Raw genomic sequence first — 17,872 nt, forward strand, 5'->3', positions numbered from 1 at the left:
ATTTTGGACAGTTAGACGAAATAAGTTAAAAAGATCTGCCTGGTTCTGTCCAAAGTGAAAAAGATATTATGATAAAAAAAAAATATTTCCTCCAGAGTTATCTGTCTCCACCCTAATACAAGTTGAACTGAATTTTGTTTGTGATGCTCACAGCGTTGAAAAGAGAGAAAAAATTGAAAATCTGCAATAGTCCTTGACACTCTGAATAATACAGAAACTGAATAATCAGTCAGTCTCTATAGGGAAACTAGCTACTACTAAAAAGAAATGGTTCCAAAGAAAGAAAATCCACAATGCTCTGCACAAATACAGTGAATACTACTAGAGGGAGGTCACCATTCTTTTTTCTCTGTATTTGGAAAGAACTGACGTGTATTTAAATCATTATTCACCAGTTGAATGACTTGTCCTGTCTTCATTAATTAATTCTGAACCTCATATGTCTGTTAATACCCCTCTAACTGAAAATGTGCTTGATCAGCTTTTCTCTACTCAGGTTGCGTCCTCTGTTCTTCTTCTTTGTCTTCTTCGATGGTCCCTTTCCATCTGTCCTCTGACCTCCTCTCAGCCTCTTCCTCCTCTGAGCTGCTGCAGCATTCAGCCACTTCAGAGACCATTGTCTCTTCAAGATTTGAGATCCCAAATGTTTGGCCGTGAAATGCAATGAATAAAACCAAATGTCAATTCATTCATAACAAATAACGTGTGGGTGTACCTTGCATTGTGTATGGTAAATACAAACATGGGGCTGAAGATGTCATTTACTATTTTTGACTTTTTCTCAACAGTAGTTAATTTCTTAAAACAAATAAAAGACGTTCCCAGTTGGTTGAGATTACTTCACCCATGAGCTCTCAGCTTTTAAGAACCAAGATACTTTTTGAATGTTTCCAGAATTGAATAAAACAAAACTGTAGAAAAAAGGTTAAAGTGATATCCACTCATTGGTAAATTTTTCCAAATACTTGCTGTAATCTGATGAGCACACCAAATACATTTTTTTCTTACAGTAAAATCAGACCCATGAAGCTCCTTACATGAAATCCTAAACAGTAGTCTTTTAGTCCCAGTGTACATGTGAATGTCTTTGTCCAGAGGGGGGCAGTGTTGCTCCATGTGGCTCACCATGAGACAGAGGGGACATCATGCATGTCTCTCTGGATGATCATCAGGCTGAGACTAAAGACAACAGGCAGTCAAAGCTGTGTGTGTTGATACTTTGGGATATGTAATGGTCAGATATGGTTCATGTGACATGTTACATTTACAAAAGTCCACAGTTATTGTTTGGATGTTTGTGTTGTTGCCCTCTGCTGCAGTTTGTCCAGAGGCAGGGCCGAATCAGAGTCTGCAAATAAGTGTGTGTGTGAGAGACTGAATGTGGGTGTGAATGATTTATGTTTATTTATGTGAAGATCAATCAAACTTTATTTATATACCATCTTCCAAAACAAAAAATGCAATTTAAAGTGCTCATCAAATCATTGGAGATGAATAATAAGAAATACAATAAAATTAAGAAATACTATACAAAATAAAGTAAAGCAGTCAAATGTTGAGATGCTCTGGAAGACTGTGGACACCACATTGATCACATTTGTTTGTTGCTGTGATACATAATGTCTGTTTTAATGATTTAGTGAGTTGTTTTTGAATTAAACAGTTTATGACATGGAGTAAAAAATAACACGTTTTGTCTCCAGTTACATAAGAGCTTGATCGTTAAGCTATAATCAGTTTACTCACATGATGGAAAATAATGAATTGTCATGAGGAATAATAAAAAACATGTATTCTATCTCTGTCTCACTACAAAAACACAGTTTTTGAGGTTTTTGTCTATTTTTTTTCTCCAAATCAGAACTAAGCTCATTCACTTTGAAATATCCTTAATTTTCCATCATTGACAAAAATGGAACAAAATCAGCAAACACAAATTCAATATTGAGACAGGGTAGCACAGTGTAAAGCCGCTTTCAGAGATGAACTCTGCAGGATGTGTGCACAATTTGGTCCGAACTTTCTGCCCATCTCTGTCTCCTGAATAAAAAGTGAAATACATGCAGATAAAAAAAATATGTTTTGTGTAAAAATGCACAGGTACAAAAACACTTGAATATATATGAGAAATATTTTCACTTATATTTAATATGGTTAAATCTCTTAGCAAGCAGTGTTTTCAGTTTAACGCTCCATGCACTGCTTGTTTCAGTTGTCTCACAATCAGGCTTGGGAATGATGGTAACCCAGATTTTAGATCGTGCCAAGAGGAGGCAATAAGTAAAATCCACTTGCATGGAGGTTTAAAATGATTTTTAGTCTTGATCTTGAAACCAATGCATGGAACCCAAAGTCAGTTTTGGTGGATGTCTGCACAGTTAATTGCACAGCAGTCCATTTTTTCCCTCACCTTTGAGAGTCTATACACATTTTTCACCCAGCCCATCGTATGCACAAGCAGATCCAGACGCAGCCAGTTGACCTTAAAATACTGATTGACACAAGATATGCTTTCAGGTGGAAAAACGCCTGCTATAAAAACTCCATGAACACTCCAATAACTTATTTGAACAGGCAGTTCCACTTCACTGTAGGTTTGTAGAGGCCTCTGGTCTGTTGAATACTGTAAGAAATTGAGAGCTCTGTGTGCCTATCAAATTTTAATGAACAGTTGAGTGCTGTCCATATAACACATACGTTGGTCCAAGGGAAAGACACATTGCTGTCTAATGCTGCAAGCAATCTGGAGTCCAACACTGAGGAGACAATGAGATGAAGGCATTCTGTGGGTCCCTTGACACTGACATAGACAGGGAAGAAAGGAGAGCAAGCAAGAGACGTTTGAAAAAACATTTGCCCTGGACTGGGCAGTTGTCTCCAGTATCCTTGGTCTCCCAATCAGTGGAGAAAGCATGAAGCAGAACTGGACCAGTCAGTTGTACTTCCATGTTTTTGACACAGTTAGGCTCAGACAGAATTTCTGTACAGTCAATAATAGACTGTAGTGTACATGTGGTATTGAGATGCGACTGTAATGGGGCACAGTGCTTGATCATTCAATATTCTGCTGTACTCTAATTTAGTCCAAAGCTTACAGTAACTGAAATGATAACAACAATGTTCCACATCTGCCCATTTAGAATATTACGTAACAAGGACATCGTCCAATCTATAAGAAACTTTTCTGACTAGCTCTCCTGTCACCCGCTGACTGTTGAAGACCTCCAGATTGTGGATGATGGGGATCATGTTTTCCACAAGCAGTCCTTTTGCCATGAAATAGTCCCTCTATCACTATTTATATTTTCTGGGATGCCAATAATGTCTTTCATGATTTGTTAAACTATCTTGCCATTTAATTCTGCGATTGGAAAAGCAACAACCCATTTAGAAAATAGATCAGGCATTACCTAAATGTATTCAAACCCTCAACATGGTGCTGCATGGAAAGGCTTGTTTTGTAGTGATCAGATGAAATGGGTCTGTGTTGATTAGTTTGGGAGCATGTGACACACTTATTTACATATGTTTGCACTGCTGTTGTATTTCCCAGGGTGAACCATTACAAATAAATCATGTCGGTCATCCCTCCAAGACCAATTTGAGATGGAGAAGAAGTGACATTTAAAAGAAAGGTATGAATTTGCGTTTTCATAATTAGACTAAGTCTAAAACCAACTATGCCAAACAAAGGTCCCAAACATGGCCAGGTACTTAAGAACACAGTAAGATTTAAAAAAAAGATTTTTACGATTCTTTAAATAAAATAAAAGAGATTCTCATTCAAAACAGCAAAACATTTTACATTTAGGTCCACCAGAAGTAGCTGTCCCCCTCTCACGCTGCTCTCTGAGGTAATCTCATTCCACTATGTCAAATTGTCCTGTTTACTCTGCGAGGATGTCTTGCAACAGTACAAGGAGCTGCGGACCCTGTAGGCTTATGGTGAAGGAAGCAGCTGTCTGTCTGGACTCCAAAATATCCTCTGCTATCTGCTTAGGAGTTGTGAATTTACTGCTCACAGCAACATATATAATATATTATTGAGCTTTTGTTTGACTAGTGCAGTGCTTTTTCTTCACACACCTGTTTGAAATGGGCTCTTAGCTTGGCCGGTGTTAATGCTCTGGAGCTATTTCAGAATTATTCCTTGTCATTAGTGAGTCCTCATATTGTCACTTTTTAATGTTTGGGGTGATGGACGTTGTGTGCACAGCTTTTGATAATCTATGGTTCAGAGTGATGTTAGATTATTTTGTGTTCATGAATGTTGTTGACATGATAGAGATCAGCACCTGAGACACCCGTGAATGTTTGTGTCTCAGTCGGATATAAACAAGTAAAAAAAAAAGCTGATTATCAGATTTTTGACCTGTAGATTTTGACCTGAGGTTTGAATGAGTTGCTGATGTAATTTATAGGAGGATGTATAAGAAGACTTACTCTGACTCGGTCAGAGCGCTGGTTGCCTGTATATTAACATTTGGCGTACCGTTTTCCCATTGCACCAAATTCAACACTGCACTTTCTCAGGTTATTTATCACATGCTAAGTGTGAAGCAGATCAGATAGAAAATTTGCGGGATACGATTCCACATACAAACAGAAGTTTCTCAAAAAATGAGGAAGATATCTTTTTGGCAGATTTTCCATCCATTGTTAGTTTTAGCATTAGCACTAAATAAGAGAGTAACACTGTAACCTATCATTCTGTTGTTGTTAGAGCAATTTTTCTAATAAGGGCAAATGAAAGCAGTGAGAGTTTAAGGACTTGTCTTGTGTCTTACACTGACATTAAATCCATTATTTTAAAACCTGTTCTCTTTCTGCTCCCTCATATGTTCACCTACTTAACAATGGTTTACTCCTTTTCTTTAGATGTTCCTTCATGTAAAAATGATCACAGAAAGGGTCTCCACTAGGATCTGGATCATTAGTCATTTCTTGCAACAACATAGTTCAAGGTTCAAAACTCTCAACATCTCTCAACAGCACATCATCACTGAATGGATAACAATAATATTCTCAAAAACACTTCCCTAACATATTACTGTAATGGGGCTGTCTAGAAAGGAATCACCCTTTCCTTGGGACTTGATTATTTTCTTACTAGGAGCAAGTCTTTAAAATGATTGTTGTTTGTATGATGGTTACAGGAGCAATAACCGAACTGATCTTGTCATAAGATTAGGCTCTTTCCGTAATGAGAGACAAAATATGTTTGTGAGATTACTCGGCTCACTCCGGACAAACACCGGAGGAGAGAATGGCATTTCCACAGTGTTCTTTTATTAATAATGTCCGCCTCGTCAGGCCACCACACACATATACACAGGCTGGTGTATCCTCACACGGCTGCTCCCGCTTCTCGAACCCAGCCTACTGCAAGAGGACAGAACCAGGTTACCAGCATGGTCTTATTGATTGCCTGATTACCTGATTCTGCACAGCTGTCCGATCACCAACTGAGCCACTCCTCCCTGTTGTCCAGCAGTTGGCGCCCTAACCACACCCCGCCGTCACAATGTTGTTAACATTTAGAGTGATTCATCAGTCAACTCTATGACTGAGCTGCAAATGTTTTTTGTCCAGTTCACCACACAGAGGGAGAGAGGAATACACTTACTGATGATTAAACACCACACACACACACACACACTTTCTTCATAGCTGTGCATTCATTCATCCCAAGTGCGGTATACTCTGAGCATATATAAAACTTTTGCGAATTTAGGGAACACAAAGTTGTCAATTTAAGTCCTCAGTCCATTTCAAAATCCAGTTTACTGGAATAGAAAGCCAGTTAAACAAAAGATTTGTCATCATTTTCAAAACACCCGCATGCACCTTTGAATCTCTCTTCTGAAATCTCAAAGCGCTCCTTGCAGCACATTCCTATCATTGGATTTGGCTCCTCTCAGAAAACCCATTATGGGAATCAGTGTTTATGGTGTATTTACCAGCCTCAGGCCCTGGGGATTCACAGTATGTCAGTTTCTGTAGTGTAGTGGTTATCACGTTCGCTTAACGCGAAAGGTCCCCAGCTCGAAAGGTCCCCAGCTCGAAACTGGGCAGAAACAGCTACCTCTGTCTCAATTCTTTGCCAGACAATGGTGATATCTGCATCTCCATTGATGTCGTTCACAGTGATTGCTTTTGGCAGATGTGGTGGCAACTTTGAGAAATTTACGGATGGCAACCTTTCCATTAGCTCTCAGGCTGTCACTGCTTTGTCTGTCACGCTCAAGCTCAGGCCAAGGTCATACAGGGCTCATCCCAGGGATTTGAAAGGAGACACCAGCAAAGAGAGGAACCTCCCAAATGGAAGCAGCATTACAGATTCTGAACTGCTTGTGGAACAGAAGATGATGATACCCTATGGTTCTTTGCTTTCTTCAGACTGGGAGGGACTTGCAGCCCCTTGTGAAAGAAAAGTTCACAACTTTGAGGTTTGATGAGTTCTGTTCCACCAGTGAGGCAGTGTCCTCAAGAGGGACCCGGAGGACAGTCCAGTAGTAGTATTCATCCCAAGTGCGGTATACTCTGAGCATATATGAAACCTTTGCAAATTGAAGGAACACAAAGTTGCCAATTTAAGCCCTCAGTCCAGTTGACTAGAGTAGAAAGCCAGTTTAACAAATGATTTGTCATCATCTCCCCAACAGAAAGAATACAATGCAATAAACATCACAACAGCGCCACCTGATGGCCAAGCATGCTATTAAATCAGTCCTCGTTAGTATAGTGGCAAGTATCTCCACCTGTCACGCAGAAGGCGTGACGCGAAAGGTCCCCAGCTCAAAACTGGGCAGAAACAGCTACCTCTGTCTCAATTCTTTGCCAGACAATGGTAATTCTAAGAGTTTCTACTTCATTCCCAAACCCTGTAAACAGACTCCTGGGTGGTACAGAAATGCAAAACACTACTTGTCTGTCACATAACCATGCATTCAATCCAATGTCTCACAATTCAACATACATGTGTGTATTCTAGAACATTGCTGTCCAGTACTGTGTCCAAATGGTCCAAATGTTCCAGAACAAGAGTCATAAAGAGATAACGCTCAGTGTTTGTAAAGTCATTTCGAGCCAGTTAACTGTGAGCCTTACAAATCAATAATGTTAATCCACTTGGCGGCCCAAAGGCTCACACCTGGGACAGGGTGGGGCTAGCAGCCCATGTGGCCTCTACTGCAAATGACAGCCCCAATACCAATGCACTTTCGACTAGAAGGATGGTATACACATACCGATCACTATACCCACCACGGGTGGTGCAACTCATTGGCTAAAGGTAGTATGATGCATTAGCCGGGAATCGAACCCGGGCCTCCCGCGTGGCAGGCGAGAATTCTACCACTGAACCACCAATGCTTGCTTTGATGTTGTTTTTCGACTTTTTTTTTTTCGAGAACTCCCACTTAAGGGACCAGCATGCCCTGCCAGGGCAGTTTATCTGATGTGTAAACCACTTCAAAGACCCCCTACCTTTACACTTTTCTGACATCCGATTGAGAGAGGGGTGCCCGACCATTCCTGTTATGTTCAACAGATATATTCACAACCGCTTCTCGGTGTGACTGGCCAAGTGTGTAGAGGTAAGAGAGGAGCAGGGTTAATATTTCTCTCTCAAGCCTGACATAACTATTTCTGTTACTTTTCATGTGAACAACCAAGTGAAAGACTATAAAGAGAATGTCTGGACACGTACAAACATGTGCTCTCTGATGTCATTGACCAATACTCTATGGAATGCAGAGCCTGTAGTTGGAAGGTTGCTCATACCCTCATGTAATAAGACAGATGCCCCGTGTGAGGGTTGAACTCACGACCTTCAGATTATGAGACTGACGCGCTGCCTACTGCGCCAACGAGGCCTATTTTATGAACAAAATGTGTGCCAAAAAAAATCTATATTTAAAAGTGACGGAACTACAAAATACCATTTGTCAGTCAAAATAGTTCGGTCCAAATGTTACATGCCGTACGGACAGGACCAATGTTGCTGTAGAAACTTTGAATCATCTAGAAGAAGAATCATCAGGAGAAGACCTATCCACACTTTTAAAGTAATTATGAACCAGTCCACAGTGAGCATTGGAATGCAAATACCTTAATCTGCTTGATGGCCAAGAACCTCACACCTGGAGCAGGGTGTGGCTAGCAGCTCAGCTGGCCTCTAATGCAAACGACTGGCCAAGTGCAAAAGTCATTTAGACTTGAAAAACACTCTTGATTCTAAAAGTTTCTACTTCATTCCCAAACCCTGTAAACAGACTCCTGGGTGGTACAGAAATGCAAAACACTACTTGTCTGTCACATAACCATGCATTCAATCCAATGTCTCACAATTCAACATACATGTGTGTATTCTAGAACATTGCTGTCCAGTACTGTGTCCAAATGGTCCAAATGTTCCAGAACAAGAGTCATAAAGAGATAACGCTCAGTGTTTGTAAAGTCATTTCGAGCCAGTTAACTGTGAGCCTTACAAATCAATAATGTTAATCCACTTGGCGGCCCAAAGGCTCACACCTGGGACAGGGTGGGGCTAGCAGCCCATGTGGCCTCTACTGCAAATGACAGCCCCAATACCAATGCACTTTCGACTAGAAGGATGGTATACACATACCGATCACTATACCCACCACGGGTGGTGCAACTCATTGGCTAAAGGTAGTATGATGCATTAGCCGGGAATCGAACCCGGGCCTCCCGCGCGGCCCTCGAGAAAAGTTTAGCTAAACCGACCTAAACGCTTTTTAACATGCATTTCAATGATAGTGCTGAACCACAGTGTGGATGTAATATTCTTTTGGCCACTCTTCCGGCTGTGGCGCTGTTCCGACTTTTTCTATAGACTCGCGCTCCTCTGATATTTCTTTTTTTCCTTCAGGCAAACCTCTAACGGCAGACGGTCATAAAAGCGTGCATATTCACTGTCTATTGTTGATGTCATTACGTGTTCTTACAGGGGCTGTGCATCATTCAAACATTCAAGTCATTTTCATTCGTCAAAGGTAAGACACGTTGTTTTATTTTCATAAAAGTTAGCCTGCTTTCTGATAACATTAGTTCGCTGCTGCTGCTTATTCGCTTGGTTGATGCGATAGAACTGCCCGGAATTAAGTTTGGGGTAATTATGGACTAAATAATGAATGAACATCATGCTATTTGTTGAGATTGTGTGTGGTTTTTAGGTTGTTGCTTAATATTATATATTCGTCAGCGCGGTATTGACAGTAATGTCGTGTCAGCAGTTGCCTAGCACCACTCGCAGGGTAACGCAGAAGATTTGTGGTGAAATAACACGTCAAAGTATGAATGGACATGATCGTTTTATATAGCTATATGCATAGTTTTCATGACGTGACGTTAAATAGTCTTGTCAGTCCGTTTATATCAATCTTTTGTTGATAAGTTAACTATAGCCTACCTCAGCATTGCTCACTTGCTAAGAGACTGACGCTAGAAACGTGTGTTGAAATTACGTGATAACATGATTGTATTTCATATTTTTGTGTATCTGGTTTTGATGTCGTGATGTTAACTCATCTTTACACCATGGATCTGTTACTCCTAAGATGTCTGACTAGTTAGGCTACATATTGCATCAACTAAAACAGCTGTACTACTGAGGGATTGATACCATCTCTTTTTTTAAAATACAAATGTGATATTAATATGTTCAAATTCATTTGGCAGAACTAGTAGTGCCAGAGTAGACTTTCAGACAAGCAGTAGATTGTCAAGAGAGTATTAATCAAGTGTAATAAGACTTTGATCTAGGCATTCACTTCTCCTACCCCCCCCCTCTCTCTCACACACACATAACTGCTCTCCAACTCCTGCTGCAAAGACCGTCCCACCCCCCTGTTGTTTTCGCGCCCACACACACACACACACACACACACACACACACACACACACACACACTGTGAGTAGATAAGGATCAGAGAGGTGTGATAAACTATTGTCTTGACCCTATGAACTATTTCACTGCAAGCCCCCACACACACACACGCACACACTGTACTTCCTCCCAGACTCAGAGGTGTGAGAAACTATTGTCTTTACCCTCTGAACTATTTGACTGAAGTTCATAGAAGATAACCCAAACTTATGTTTTTACTTTATGGTAGGTCAAGATGCAGAGGGTGGTGTTCTTCCCAGGTAAACTCAGTGTTGTGTTCCGCAAGGGACCAGGTGGATTTCTCTTACAGGAACCCTCTGCAGAAGCCAGACGGATCAAGGATGACCCCACTCGTCAGGACAGGTCTGCCCTGAGAGAGGACCTCGTGCGGCAGAATGCCCTGGCTGCGGTTCGTCAGAGAGGGGGTGATGCCTCAGACAGGACGGAGGTGCTAGGAGACTACATCCTGCAGTTTGGCAAGTATAAAGGGAAGGCTTTCAGGTGGCTTTTGGAGAATGATGTTGGCTCTACATGTTACCTTGTCAAGGATATGCGTAAGGAGGAGGCTGCAGGTCGTTTCAGGCCCGAGGGGCATAGCAAGGATAGTCTACTGTCCTTTGTGAATTATGCTCTGAGTTTTGCAGAGATCCAGTCTCTCCTCGCCTACGAGGCCAGGGGAGAGGGTGTGGTGACAGCCACATCAGAGGACGACCAGCTGGTTGGCTTTGGCGACAGGGCCAAGAGCACCTGGAAGGAGGAAGAGACAAGACCCACAACCAGGCCCACAACCACAACCACACGCACAACCAACAGTCCGCCTCTGCAGATTCTGCCGCTTGGAACTGAAACAGGGACCAAACAGCCCTCACATTCACACGGGCTTCCCTGGAGTGGCAGGGAAATACATTTATGCCCATCAAAGGTGTACTCTTTGTACAGAGATAAGGGCATGGCCAAGGAGATGAGCTGGCCCGAGTTTCAGCAGTCTCCTTTCTATGAGGCTGAGAGACAAAGAACTGTGGAAGAAAGGAAGAAATGATTTCCCTGTATACCCATTGTTTGTACCCATTTTATTTGATTTTATTTCATTATTGTTTATTTAATTATTGTTCTTAATGTTTCTTATTTGACTTGTGTATATGTCTCTAGACGTACAGGTTCTTTGTCTGTGTATATGTAAATAGACTACAAATTAATAGTTGTAAAACAAAGTGTACATATATTGTTTTTCTTTTCTTTTTTTCTTTTATTTATGTGTGAATGCATGAAAATGTACACACCAGAAACTAGTTTGGTTTGTTTGTTGTGTTCTTTTTTTTTTATTTCTTTATTTATTTTACAAATGTCTGAATGTATGAATGTGTGAAAGGTATATATGCCAGTATGTAGAAACTTGATCTTTTGTGCATAGTTTGGACTGTTTTGTTGTACAGATGTACTTAGTGCTCTGTTGTTAACAATCGTTTGGATGTAAATAAGTCAATGCTTCCGTCTAGTCTTCTGTATGAAAGTAAATAGATTGTAAACATGAAAAGGTTCATATGTTATTGGGTTATTATGTTAATCTGCATGGTTATATGTCTATAGATCATAGGTTCTTTAGACTTCTGTTGAGCTGAATATAGCTGTATAGTTTTTTCTTTTACTTATATTTTTTACTTACTTTAACATTATTGCATGACCAGAAACACCAGTTTTCTACTTGTCATATTAACTAGCACTGTATCTATCACTGTATACTCCCCCTCCCTATGTATGTACTGTGTCATTGTCATATCTAATTGTTGTCTTAAATTATCTATATTATTTCTAAAACTTTACTTACAGCCCAATTATTTCATTTGTCATATATGCATTATTTCACATGTTCATAAATAAAACTGGAACTTTCTTTGAAATACTGCACACTGCCTTTTTGTCCAGCTTAAATAAAAACAATATAGTGGTCATAGTAGTCATGAGTCATAAGAATTAATTGTTAATCTCCACGTATTTTCAATGCTTTTTACTCAGAAATATCACGTTCAATAACACCGCGATCGGGATGCGAACCCCGTCTTTTGGGGAATCGGAAATAAATAAATAAATGAACGGACCCAGAGAGAATGCTTCGATCCTATTGGCTTGCTGGACTGGTCCAGTATTCTCGACTGGCCCCCGCGTGGCAGGCGAGAATTCTACCACTGAACCACCAATGCTTGCTTTGATGTTGTTTTTCGACTTTTTTTTTTTCGAGAACTCCCACTTAAGGGACCAGCATGCCCTGCCAGGGCAGTTTATCTGATGTGTAAACCACTTCAAAGACCCCCTACCTTTACACTTTTCTGACATCCGATTGAGAGAGGGGTGCCCGACCATTCCTGTTATGTTCAACAGATATATTCACAACCGCTTCTCGGTGTGACTGGCCAAGTGTGTAGAGGTAAGAGAGGAGCAGGGTTAATATTTCTCTCTCAAGCCTGACATAACTATTTCTGTTACTTTTCATGTGAACAACCAAGTGAAAGACTATAAAGAGAATGTCTGGACACGTACAAACATGTGCTCTCTGATGTCATTGACCAATACTCTATGGAATGCAGAGCCTGTAGTTGGAAGGTTGCTCATACCCTCATGTAATAAGACAGATGCCCCGTGTGAGGGTTGAACTCACGACCTTCAGATTATGAGACTGACGCGCTGCCTACTGCGCCAACGAGGCCTATTTTATGAACAAAATGTGTGCCAAAAAAAATCTATATTTAAAAGTGACGGAACTACAAAATACCATTTGTCAGTCAAAATAGTTCGGTCCAAATGTTACATGCCGTACGGACAGGACCAATGTTGCTGTAGAAACTTTGAATCATCTAGAAGAAGAATCATCAGGAGAAGACCTATCCACACTTTTAAAGTAATTATGAACCAGTCCACAGTGAGCATTGGAATGCAAATACCTTAATCTGCTTGATGGCCAAGAACCTCACACCTGGAGCAGGGTGTGGCTAGCAGCTCAGCTGGCCTCTAATGCAAACGACTGGCCAAGTGCAAAAGTCATTTAGACTTGAAAAACACTCTTGATTCTAAAAGTTTCTACTTCATTCCCAAACCCTGTAAACAGACTCCTGGGTGGTACAGAAATGCAAAACACTACTTGTCTGTCACATAACCATGCATTCAATCCAATGTCTCACAATTCAACATACATGTGTGTATTCTAGAACATTGCTGTCCAGTACTGTGTCCAAATGGTCCAAATGTTCCAGAACAAGAGTCATAAAGAGATAACGCTCAGTGTTTGTAAAGTCATTTCGAGCCAGTTAACTGTGAGCCTTACAAATCAATAATGTTAATCCACTTGGCGGCCCAAAGGCTCACACCTGGGACAGGGTGGGGCTAGCAGCCCATGTGGCCTCTACTGCAAATGACAGCCCCAATACCAATGCACTTTCGACTAGAAGGATGGTATACACATACCGATCACTATACCCACCACGGGTGGTGCAACTCATTGGCTAAAGGTAGTATGATGCATTAGCCGGGAATCGAACCCGGGCCTCCCGCGTGGCAGGCGAGAATTCTACCACTGAACCACCAATGCTTGCTTTGATGTTGTTTTTCGACTTTTTTTTTTTCGAGAACTCCCACTTAAGGGACCAGCATGCCCTGCCAGGGCAGTTTATCTGATGTGTAAACCACTTCAAAGACCCCCTACCTTTACACTTTTCTGACATCCGATTGAGAGAGGGGTGCCCGACCATTCCTGTTATGTTCAACAGATATATTCACAACCGCTTCTCGGTGTGACTGGCCAAGTGTGTAGAGGTAAGAGAGGAGCAGGGTTAATATTTCTCTCTCAAGCCTGACATAACTATTTCTGTTACTTTTCATGTGAACAACCAAGTGAAAGACTATAAAGAGAATGTCTGGACACGTACAAACATGTGCTCTCTGATGTCATTGACCAATACTCTATGGAATGCAGAGCCTGTAGTTGGAAGGTTGCTCATACCCTCATGTAATAAGACAGATGCCCCGTGTGAGGGTTGAACTCACGACCTTCAGATTATGAGACTGACGCGCTGCCTACTGCGCCAACGAGGCCTATTTTATGAACAAAATGTGTGCCAAAGAAAATCTATATTTAAAAGTGACGGAACTACAAAATACCATTTGTCAGTCAAAATAGTTCGGTCCAAATGTTACATGCCGTACGGACAGGACCAATGTTGCTGTAGAAACTTTGAATCATCTAGAAGAAGAATCATCAGGAGAAGACCTATCCACACTTTTAAAGTAATTATGAACCAGTCCACAGTGAGCATTGGAATGCAAATACCTTAATCTGCTTGATGGCCAAGAACCTCACACCTGGAGCAGGGTGTGGCTAGCAGCTCAGCTGGCCTCTAATGCAAACGACTGGCCAAGTGCAAAAGTCATTTAGACTTGAAAAACACTCTTGATTCTAAAAGTTTCTACTTCATTCCCAAACCCTGTAAACAGACTCCTGGGTGGTACAGAAATGCAAAACACTACTTGTCTGTCACATAACCATGCATTCAATCCAATGTCTCACAATTCAACATACATGTGTGTATTCTAGAACATTGCTGTCCAGTACTGTGTCCAAATGGTCCAAATGTTCCAGAACAAGAGTCATAAAGAGATAACGCTCAGTGTTTGTAAAGTCATTTCGAGCCAGTTAACTGTGAGCCTTACAAATCAATAATGTTAATCCACTTGGCGGCCCAAAGGCTCACACCTGGGACAGGGTGGGGCTAGCAGCCCATGTGGCCTCTACTGCAAATGACAGCCCCAATACCAATGCACTTTCGACTAGAAGGATGGTATACACATACCGATCACTATACCCACCACGGGTGGTGCAACTCATTGGCTAAAGGTAGTATGATGCATTAGCCGGGAATCGAACCCGGGCCTCCCGCGCGGCCCTCGAGAAAAGTTTAGCTAAACCGACCTAAACGCTTTTTAACATGCATTTCAATGATAGTGCTGAACCACAGTGTGGATGTAATATTCTTTTGGCCACTCTTCCGGCTGTGGCGCTGTTCCGACTTTTTCTATAGACTCGCGCTCCTCCGATATTTCTTTTTTTCCTTCAGGCAAACCTCTAACGGCAGACGGTCATAAAAGCGTGCATATTCACTGTCTACTGTTGATGTCATTACGTGTTCTTACAGGGGCTGTGCATCATTCAAACATTCAAGTCATTTTCATTCGTCAAAGGTAAGACACGTTGTTTTATTTTCATAAAAGTTAGCCTGCTTTCTGATAACATTAGTTCGCTGCTGCTGCTTATTCGCTTGGTTGATGCGATAGAACTGCCCGGAATTAAGTTTGGGGTAATTATGGACTAAATAATGAATGAACATCATGCTATTTGTTGAGATTGTGTGTGGTTTTTAGGTTGTTGCTTAATATTATATATTCGTCAGCGCGGTATTGACAGTAATGTCGTGTCAGCAGTTGCCTAGCACCACTCGCAGGGTAACGCAGAAGATTTGTGGTGAAATAACACGTCAAAGTATGAATGGACATGATCGTTTTATATAGCTATATGCATAGTTTTCATGACGTGACGTTAAATAGTCTTGTCAGTCCGTTTATATCAATCTTTTGTTGATAAGTTAACTATAGCCTACCTCAGCATTGCTCACTTGCTAAGAGACTGACGCTACAAACGTGTGTTGAAATTACGTGATAACATGATTGTATTTCATATTTTTGTGTATCTGGTTTTGATGTCGTGATGTTAACTCATCTTTACACCATGGATCTGTTACTCCTAAGATGTCTGACTAGTTAGGCTACATATTGCATCAACTAAAACAGCTGTACTACTGAGGGATTGATACCATCTCTTTTTTTAAAATACAAATGTGATATTAATATGTTCAAATTCATTTGGCAGAACTAGTAGTGCCAGAGTAGACTTTCAGACAAGCAGTAGATTGTCAAGAGAGTATTAATCAAGTGTAATAAGACTTTGATCTAGGCATTCACTTCTCCTACCCCCCCCCTCTCTCTCACACACACATAACTGCTCTCCAACTCCTGCTGCAAAGACCGTCCCACCCCCCTGTTGTTTTCGCGCCCACACACACACACACTGTGAGTAGATAAGGATCAGAGAGGTGTGATAAACTATTGTCTTGACCCTATGAACTATTTCACTGCAAGCCCCCCCACACACACACGCACACACTGTACTTCCTCCCAGACTCAGAGGTGTGAGAAACTATTGCCTTTACCCTCTGAACTATTTGACTGAAGTTCATAGAAGATAACCCAAACTTATGTTTTTACTTTATGGTAGGTCAAGATGCAGAGGGCGGTGTTCTTCCCAGGTAAACTCAGTGTTGTGTTCCGCAAGGGACCAGGTGGATTTCTCTTACAGGAACCCTCTGCAGAAGCCAGACGGATCAAGGATGACCCCACTCGTCAGGACAGGTCTGCCCTGAGAGAGGACCTCGTGCGGCAGAATGCCCTGGCTGCGGTTCGTCAGAGAGGGGGTGATGCCTCAGACAGGACGGAGGTGCTAGGAGACTACATCCTGCAGTTTGGCAAGTATAAAGGGAAGGCTTTCAGGTGGCTTTTGGAGAATGATGTTGGCTCTACATGTTACCTTGTCAAGGATATGCGTAAGGAGGAGGCTGCAGGTCGTTTCAGGCCCGAGGGGCATAGCAAGGATAGTCTACTGTCCTTTGTGAATTATGCTCTGAGTTTTGCAGAGATCCAGTCTCTCCTCGCCTACGAGGCCAGGGGAGAGGGTGTGGTGACAGCCACATCAGAGGACGACCAGCTGGTTGGCTTTGGCGACAGGGCCAAGAGCACCTGGAAGGAGGAAGAGACAAGACCCACAACCAGACCCACAACCACACCCACAACCAACAGTCCGCCTCTGCAGATTCTGCCGCTTGGAACTGAAACAGGGACCAAACAGCCCTCACATTCACACGGGCTTCCCTGGAGTGGCAGGGAACTACATTCAAGGATATGTGTTCCTCCCAACCGCAATAAGACTCTACAACTCATCTCCCTCTGTCAGAGCCACCATCACAGAACTGCACTAACATACCTGTCACCTTTGCACCATGTACCCTGCACTACACTACGTGTGTTAATTTAAACCACTTTAATATTACAGACCTTTTTATAGAATAATATTGTCTTTTGCACATCCAGTCCACGTATTCTTACACTGCCAGTATATTGTATAGTCAAGTACTGATATTTATACCCTATTATATATTATATATCATATCATATTATATCATACTCTGCATATTCTCTGTATATTCTTTGGATTTACAAGTCTATATACACATATTTATACATGTGTACATGCTATTATTATATTATTATTATCACTACTACTACTACTATTATTAATATTATATATACTATTGCTGCCATTATTACTATATACTGCTATTATATTGGTATAATTACTGTCTATATAAATATATATTATGTTATATTGTATACTATATATATATATATAAATATATACTGTACTAATATTCTTATATACTGTCTAACAATAACATTACCATCATATCATTATTACTATTATCATCACATTGCCACTGCACTATTTGTCTGCCTATTCATCTTGTGTTTCTGTTTTGTTCTTTTTACCTAAATGTTTTGTTTTGTTTTGTTCTATTGCATTGTGTTTTGTTGTGTTCCGATACACAAGCTGCTATGACACCTTAATTTCCCTCCGGGGATGAATAAAGTACTCTATCTATCTATCTATCTATCTATCTTATTGCCCATCAAAGGTGTACTCTTTGTACAGAGATAAGGGCATGGCCAAGGAGATGAGCTGGCCCGAGTTTCAGCAGTCTCCTTTCTATGAGGCTGAGAGACAAAGAACTGTGGAAGAAAGGAAGAAATGATTTCCCTGTATACCCATTGTTTGTACCCATTTTATTTGATTTTATTTCATTATTT

The 17,872-nt window shown here is 41.1% G+C and overlaps 5 non-coding genes across 5 annotated transcripts; all 5 read right to left on the reverse strand.

Annotated features, from left to right (window-relative positions):
- Positions 1-7,303: 7,303 nt before the first annotated feature.
- Positions 7,304-7,374, reverse strand: trnag-gcc (transfer RNA glycine (anticodon GCC)). The gene has a single exon. It is a non-coding gene; the product is annotated as a tRNA-Gly (tRNA).
- Positions 7,375-7,804: 430 nt separating this feature from the next.
- trnam-cau (transfer RNA methionine (anticodon CAU)) lies at positions 7,805-7,877 on the reverse strand. The gene has a single exon. It is a non-coding gene; the product is annotated as a tRNA-Met (tRNA).
- A 4,664-nt stretch (positions 7,878-12,541) lies between these two features.
- Positions 12,542-12,614, reverse strand: trnam-cau (transfer RNA methionine (anticodon CAU)). Its single transcript has one exon. It is a non-coding gene; the product is annotated as a tRNA-Met (tRNA).
- Positions 12,615-13,422: 808 nt separating this feature from the next.
- On the reverse strand, positions 13,423-13,493 carry trnag-gcc (transfer RNA glycine (anticodon GCC)). The gene has a single exon. It is a non-coding gene; the product is annotated as a tRNA-Gly (tRNA).
- Positions 13,494-13,923: 430 nt separating this feature from the next.
- Positions 13,924-13,996, reverse strand: trnam-cau (transfer RNA methionine (anticodon CAU)). Its single transcript has one exon. It is a non-coding gene; the product is annotated as a tRNA-Met (tRNA).
- Between the last annotated feature and the right edge of the window lie 3,876 nt (positions 13,997-17,872).

This window comes from Paralichthys olivaceus, chromosome 2 (assembly GCF_024713975.1).
Source record: "Paralichthys olivaceus isolate ysfri-2021 chromosome 2, ASM2471397v2, whole genome shotgun sequence".
NCBI classification, from domain to species: Eukaryota; Metazoa; Chordata; class Actinopteri; order Pleuronectiformes; family Paralichthyidae; genus Paralichthys; species Paralichthys olivaceus.